This window comes from Schistocerca nitens, chromosome 5 (genome assembly GCF_023898315.1).
Source record: "Schistocerca nitens isolate TAMUIC-IGC-003100 chromosome 5, iqSchNite1.1, whole genome shotgun sequence".
Lineage (NCBI taxonomy): Eukaryota > Metazoa > Arthropoda > Insecta > Orthoptera > Acrididae > Schistocerca > Schistocerca nitens.
In genome coordinates, this window is record NC_064618.1 from 773,944,145 (window position 1) to 773,952,137 (window position 7,993).

The following is a 7,993-nucleotide window of genomic DNA, read 5'->3' on the forward strand; positions in this document are numbered from 1 at the left end:
TTTCTATTAGCCCTCGTCTTTTTACCTACTTGATCCTCTGCTGCCTTCACTACTTCATCCCTCAGAGCTACCCATTCTTCTTCTACTGTATTTCTTTCCCCCATTCCTGTCAATTGTTCCCTTATGCTCTCCCTGAAACTCACTACAACCTCTGGTTCTTTCAGTTTACCCAGGTCCCATCTCCTTAAATTCCCACCTTTTTGCAGTTTCTTCAGTTTCAATCTGCAGTTCATAACCAATAGATTGTGGTCAGAATCCACATCTGCCCCTGGAAATGTCTTACAATTTAAAACCTGGTTCCTAAATCTCTGTCTTACCATTATATAATCTATCTTTCATCAATTAAATGCAATATTTCTTCTGTTACCCAAGGATTTCTATTAGCCCTCGTCTTTTTACCTACTTGATCCTCTGCTGCCTTCACTACTTCATCCCTCAGAGCTACCCATTCTTCTTCTACTGTATTTCTTTCCCCCATTCCTGTCAATTGTTCCCTTATGCTCTCCCTGAAACTCACTACAACCTCTGGTTCTTTCAGTTTACCCAGGTCCCATCTCCTTAAATTCCCACCTTTTTGCAGTTTCTTCAGTTTCAATCTGCAGTTCATAACCAATAGATTGTGGGCAGAATCCACATCTGCCCCTGGAAATGTCTTACAATTTAAAACCTGGTTCCTAAATCTCTGTCTTACCATTATATAATCTATCTGATACCTATTAGTATCTCCAGGATTCTTCCAGGCATACAACCTTCTTTTATGATTCTTGAACCAAGTGTTAGCTATGATTACGTTATGCTCTGTGCAAAATTCTACAAGGCGGCTTCCTCTTTCATTTCTTCCCCCAAATCCATATTCACCTACTATGTTTCCTTCTCTCCCTTTTCCTACTGACGAATTCCAGTCACCCATGACTATTAAATTTTCGTCTCCCTTCACTACCTGAATACTTTCTTTTATCTCGTCATACATTTCATCAATTTCTTCATCATCTGCAGAGCTAGTTGGCATATAAACTTGTACTACTGTAGTATACATGGGCTTTGTGTCTATCTTGGCCACAATAATGCGTTCACTATGCTGTTTGTAGTAGCTAACCCGCACTCCTATTTTTTTTTTCATTATTAAACCTACTCCTGCATTACCCATATTTGATTTTGTATTTATAACCCTGTAATCACCTGACCAAAAGTCTTGTTCCTCCTGCCACCGAGCTTCACTAATTCCCACTATATCTAACTTTAACCTCTCCATTTCCCTTTTTAAATTTTCTAACCTACCTGCCCGATTAAGGGATCTGACATTCCACGCTCCGATCCGTAGAATGCCAGTTTTCTTTCTCCTGATAACGACGTCCTCTTGAGTAGTCCCCGCCCGGAGATCCGAATGGGGGACTATTTTACCTCCGGAATATTTTACCCAAGAGGACGCCATCATCATTTAATCATACAGTAAAGCTGCATGTAAAGCTGCATGTCCTCGGGAAAAATTACGGCTGTAGTTTCCCCTTGCTTTCAGCCGTTCGCAGTACCAGCACAGCAAGGCCGTTTTGGTTAATGTTACAAGGCCAGATCAGTCAATCATCCAGACTGTTGCCCCTGCAACTACTGAAAAGGCTGCTGCCCCTCTTCAGGAACCACATGTTTGTCTGGCCTTTCAACAGATACCCCTCCGTTGTGGTTGCACCTGCGGTATGGCCATCTGTATCGCTGAGGCACGCAAGCCTCCCCACCAACGGCAAGGTCCATGGTTCATGGGGGAAGAATAGTTACTTACTGAAAGTTTTTCTATTATTAAAGACCAAAAATCTTGCGATACACAAACTGATATCTGTTTTCTATTAACACAACAATTCTGAAGCATTTACTGCCTTCGCGTTACAAGCTTAATTACGGTTATATCTTTTATTGGTTGCTGATTATAAGTACTTCGTCACACGGAATGATGATGGTTCACATTCACTACAATCCTCATTGCAATCCATTGTTGTTGATGGCCGACGCCGTTGACGCGAAACACGTAATTCGGCACGTGTCATTTTTGGTTTTATATCACTTGCGAATCGGTATTGATGAGTGTTCAACACCACGCGCTCATTTGTCACACATCGGTGAATTTAATATTTTTTCCTCATTCGGCACATCCATCATTGACACAGTACTCAGCTCGACCCCCATTTTTTTCTTTCTGCGAGTCTTCCCAGAGGCGCTTTCACTCGACTGTAATATGACTGCCACCTGCAGCGCACGACAATCGACTCCTGTCTGCTATCGACCTGGGTGTCGGATACTAATATCTGTATTCGTGGGACCACCGACCCCTTACATGCTACAATGACAGGTTTTCAAGATTTAAGTGAGTTTGAACGTGCTGTTTCAGTCGACGCACGAGCGGTGGGACACAGCATCCCCGAGGTAGCGATGAAGTGGGGATTTTGCAGTACGACCATTTCACGAGTGTACCGTGAATATCAGGAATCCGCTAAAACATCAAATCTCTAACATCGCTGCGGCCGCAAAAAGATCCTGCAGGAAGGGGACCAACAACTTCTAAAGAGAACAACATGACGGAAGTGCAGCCCTTCCGCAAATTTTAGCAGATTTCAGTGCACGGTCATCAACAAGTGTGAGCGTGCGAACCAGTCAACGAAACATCATCGACATGGGCTTTTTGAGGCGAAGGCCTAATGCATACCCTTGATGACTGCACTACACAAAGCTTTACGCCACGGCAGGGGCCTGTCAACAACGACATTGGATTGTTGATGTCATGAAACCTGTTGCCTGGTCGGACGAGTCTCGTTTCAAATTGTATCGAGTGGATGGATGTGTATGGGTACGGAGACAACGTCATGGATCACAAGTCACGGACCTTCTAGTGCGGCTCCACTGGTGTGACTCTTCTGGTCCTCTGTTCTAGTGCTGCCGCGGCTAAGTGGCACGTCCTTTTCATTCTCTTCGTTTGGGTGCCGTTCCTGTCGTGGTGACGACTTGGTTAGCGTATTATTGACTGACATCGTCCCATAGCCCCGTCTGCTGCATGGCATCGTTCTTGACTTTTCTGCCAGCTCTTGTTCCAGCGTAGCTCCATCTGCGAGTGTGATGTGGCGAGTGTGGCTGTCAGCTTATCGCTAATATCGGCAGTGGGCCTCTGGCCATCATGGAAGGGACTGTGCGTGTTGTCAGCCGCTTGACCTGTCTGTGGTCCCTAATCTGTGTTATGGTGCAGAGCAGACCTTTACAAGAAAGCCCATACTGAAATGACTTCACTGCAAATAACGGACAGCAATGGTGAGCAATTTCGTGATTCAACGTCGCCAGTCTGCTTGTGTGGGCTTGAAGTTTTGGAGGCGTTGTCCTTAAGTGGTGGCTGCTCTTTGCCCTATCTGTCTCAATCCTCTCACGTTCTGCGCTGGCAATAAGCGCCAGTATTATATTCTTTACTAGCTTAGCACCCGTTGCTTCGCTCGCATAGACTGTTCGGCATGGAAAATTTCTATATTTTTCACAAACTGTAACACCTTCTAAGCTTTTCACACTAATCAAGGCCTTATAAGTATGGCCTATTCCGAACGTACTTCTGACCAAAAACTTTTCCGGTAGCTGGAGTCCAAAGTTTCTGTTCATCATGCGTTTTGCGCTCTTGTGGAGATATTTGCAGAGCATCTTTCATGCCCTAACAAATATTCCTTAGAACCTAAGCGGAAAGTGAAATACCATTTTTCAAAAATTGAGCTTCAATTATTTTATTGTAAGGAAACATTTTCTTAAGCATTTTCATCCCCATTGGCACTCACTTAGGTGTTGAATTTCCAAAATTACAGAAACACCTATCATTTTGTTTGCTTCTATCCAAAGTCAAATACCAGTTGTCATAGATGTAGCCCTAAAATTCTTAAGTACATCCTAAGTAATTATTTATTTTCAGAAATATTTTCACCCACTGTTTTATCTCCTTAATGGTTGAATTTCCAAAAATGTTGAAACATGTACTTTTTGTCTTCTAATTCAGAAACTAATAAAATGTTCGTAGTTCCAGCTTCAAAATTGCCATAATAGCGACATACTTTCAAAAATCCTCTCTTCCGATGTATAACACCCTTAGTCCTGGAATTTCGGACAATCCCTTTTTAAGCGGTGCCTGGTCGATAATGACTCAGTGAATCATTCTGACCTATTTCACACCATTAGCGGTTGAATTTCCAAAACCAGTGAAACACGTATTTTTTCATCTCGTACCGGGAAGCCAAACACCAGTTTTCAAAGATTTAGCTTGAAAAATGCTTCCACAATGATATGTTCTGATTAAACTTTTCACCGCCTATTTCACTCCCTTAGTGGTTATGTTTCCAAAAACATGTGTATGTTTATTCCTAACAGAATAGCCAAACACAAATTTTCATAGATTTAGCTTTAAAGAAGCTTCGACAGTGAAATCTATCCATTTAAATTTTCATTCCCGATTTCACCCCCAAAAAGGTTGAATTAAAAAAAAAGACACTGCAAAATGCATATATCTATTTCTAACTGAGAATCCAAATTTAAATTTCTATAGAATTAGCTATAAAAATGCTTTCATAATAAAATATTTTCATAAAATAATCTCATCTCCTATTTCACCCCTTAGTGGTTCAGTTTCTAAAAACACTGAAACACGTCTTTTGTTTTTATTTGTAACCCTGAAGTCAAATACCAATGATCATAGATATCGCTCTCGAAATACTTTAATAGTTGTTTAATAATGATGTATGTCCAAAAATAGTTTCACCCACCATTTTACCCCCATTGGGTTTAAGTTTCAAAATAACACGTATTTCTTTATTTCTGACTAAGAAACCAAATACCAGTTCTCGTACGTGTAGCTTCTCGTGTACTAACTTGGACGCTGCGTCATGATTAGAAACCATTCTGTCCAAAAGGAGGTCAACCAAACGACAGTAAGTTTTTAAGCAGTTGTTAGAACAATAATTTGGGCCGTTGCTGTTTTCGGTCAGACCAGATCTACTGCTTTCTTTCAATGAAAATTTGTAGTTGTTTCTATTACTAGAATAATATTTTAAAATTTGTTTCCGTTTAATATGTGCTCTATTATCAAGTCTTAAGATCGTTCTGCTAGGTCCTTTCTACGTTTACTGACTTAGTGAAAGACTGAAGTACAGTTTATTTCGTGTATCCAGAGGGACATCATCCAAAGTATATATAGTTTTGCATATTAAGAAGTTTTATGGTTGCTCGGCCGTTAGTAACAATCTATAGCATTTCGACCACAAACTCTTTTGATGCATGAAAGTAAGATAAATTTTATTCAGACACCAGCCTCATACATACAGCTATTAGAGGCATTCAGAGTAATTATGAAGTAAATATATTTAATTGTGATTACTTCTCAACTGAGCTTATTACAAAAATAATGACCTTACGTTTTTAAATGCGTAGGTATTGCATTTATTAAAGATTTTTTAAAATTGTGTATTATCTATTTGTGTTCTTGTTGCACAGCGCAACTGAAATATTGTTAAATAAATGTTGGTCGAATGTAATTTTGTAATTTTCACTGAGTTCGCTTCAAACCCACTTCCCAAACCGCCCCCTTACGTTTCATTGTAGTCGCTATATTTTACTCCTTCTTTCTACACAATGATTAATGTCTGCTACTATTCCGCCCTAACACAGCCATTACAGCTACTGGGTCAGATTGTGTGAGGAATAATAACAAGGAGAGGCCATGACGTGATTAAACATTTGGCTCATTCTTTGTACATCTTTAGTAGGCCGTTAAGTCAACATCTATCAACAACAACAAAAAAGAGGCGGTTGTTCAAGTCTCGCTCGAGCTTAAGATTTAATCTACATTGTTTTCATCTCTGGTCGTATTATTAAATTTAATTGACATTTGATAAGTAATATAATTAAAATCCACGTGTTTAGTGGATTTCATTTTATTTGACTACTTACAATTTTTAATTAAATTTAATTATTAGAACAACCGTATTTATAACTATCAGCAAGTGAACGATGAAACGTGTAAAGTCGTTCTGAAAAAGTATATCTGCCATAAATTGCGAAAACCCTTATGCGCACAATTTGATAAGGTACCCGGACCTACTTTGCACCTCGACGCTTCGAACCCAGACAAAGAGGCAGGCACCATTTAGCTGTTAACCTGCGTAGCAGCGTGACGTTGCTGATGTAGCAAGAACGAATAGTTTATGCGCAAATGTTTTGAATATCACAGAATTACACTTCTACCACAAAAATTAAAGTTTAAGTGGGAGTCGAACCGTCGCATCATACACGTTCGTCTTACGAAGCTCGAACGCTAGCTACGTGACCGCAATGAACTCCAACATCCAGCACCTACGCACATGATGTATTACATGAGAGACACGTAAAAGTTCTCTATTTATTTTCTCGGAATTGCCTGAGTAGTGCGCCTTACTGCTTGCACATTACGTTGTTTTAATGGTCTGCTGGTGGTGTACAAGATTTCAAGTACATCCGTAGTCCCAACGGCGTGGCTTCCTCTTGTAAGCCTGAAATGTGAAGCTACTGGAGGGTTACATACCGAACGATTACAGCAATCTAATCCGCATAACAACGTCGGCCTGTGGCTGCATTTGCAGCGCCCTATACTGCATATAGGGCAACGGCCTTACCGCAGTGGATACACCGGTTCCCGTCAGATCACCGAAGTTAAGCACTGTCGGGCCTGGTCGGCATTTGGATGGGTGACCATCCGGGCCGCCATGTGCTGTTGCCATTTTTCGGGGTGCACTCAGCCTCGTGATGCCAATTGAGGAGCTACTCGTCCGAATATTAGCGGCTCCGGTCAAAGAAAACCGTCGTAACGACCGGGAGAGCGGTGTGCTGACCACACGCCCCTCCTATCCGCATCCTCAGCTGAGGATGACACGGCGGTCGGATGGTTCCAATGGGCCACTTGTGGCCTGATGACGGGGTGCTTTATACTGCATATACCTGTACGTCTTGTGTCCCGCAGATTAGCAAAGATACGGAGCAAAGAAATCCGAGGTGACAACCAGGTAGGTTATACCGGATACTGGTGCGCATATTGACAGTATGTCCTATTTCCTGATAAAACTAAGAACAGGTAAAAACATGAAATAAATTTGACAACTGAAACTGAGAAAACTGTGCGACCTTGGAAACTCTGAGTTGTGGAAGGTTGTCTCAATGGCAACAGCAACAAGACAGTGACTGCCGAAACACAACTGCTGCCATTACTCCAACGATTCGTGGAGACTTATTTGCGACAGTGGTTACCTGCATGGTTACATCCGTTTCAGACTCTTCGTCTTTGAATGAGTGTTTCTGAGTATACTTAGCAAGGCAACCGATGAACTTGCCATCAATTTCATCGGCCAGTGACTTACTAGCAAAGCTCATCCGTAGACTCATAAGACGTTTCTATGCTACTCATAAGACAATTTTCTATTTAATATAGCTGACAAACATGGCTGCGACTGGGTATTACTTTGGAAAATTTTGTATTAGAAACGAAAGGAAAAGTGAGCTGTGTTTGTTGTGAAATAACAAAAAAATTCGTTTCCATGTGTCTGTGAAACATCTTTGAAATTACGAAATAGTTGCTGTACGCTGGGCTCAGCTGCATCGCCTGTCTAAAACGAGATTTTGTAAACGTCTCTATGGCAACGCCTCTTCATAGCTCTGCAGACGGCTATTGTTTAGCGATTCACAGTTGAAAGTTGTGAAAAGCGCTGCCAGGCGTCATGGATTTCCTTAGGTTGACTCTAATGCAGGATTGTCTTAGCAGTAAAGAATTTATGTTTTAAAACTTCGTGCATGATGCGACATTATTTTCACACGTCGGGGAGTTTATGGTGTCATATCTCACGGATTATGTGTTGCACAATGATATAATTTTGTAGGTATATTCAGTGTCATATTTTCATACTGCCTGCTTAGTGTGATGCGAATAGAGTTAGCCCCAAAGAATTAATAAATTTAAACGTTA

At 41.2% G+C, this 7,993-nt stretch overlaps 1 pseudogene; it reads left to right on the top strand.

The window, feature by feature from the left end:
• The first annotated feature begins 6,639 nt into the window (after nucleotides 1-6,639).
• Nucleotides 6,640-6,757, top strand: LOC126261090 (5S ribosomal RNA; annotated as a pseudogene).
• Nucleotides 6,758-7,993: the final 1,236 nt, after the last annotated feature.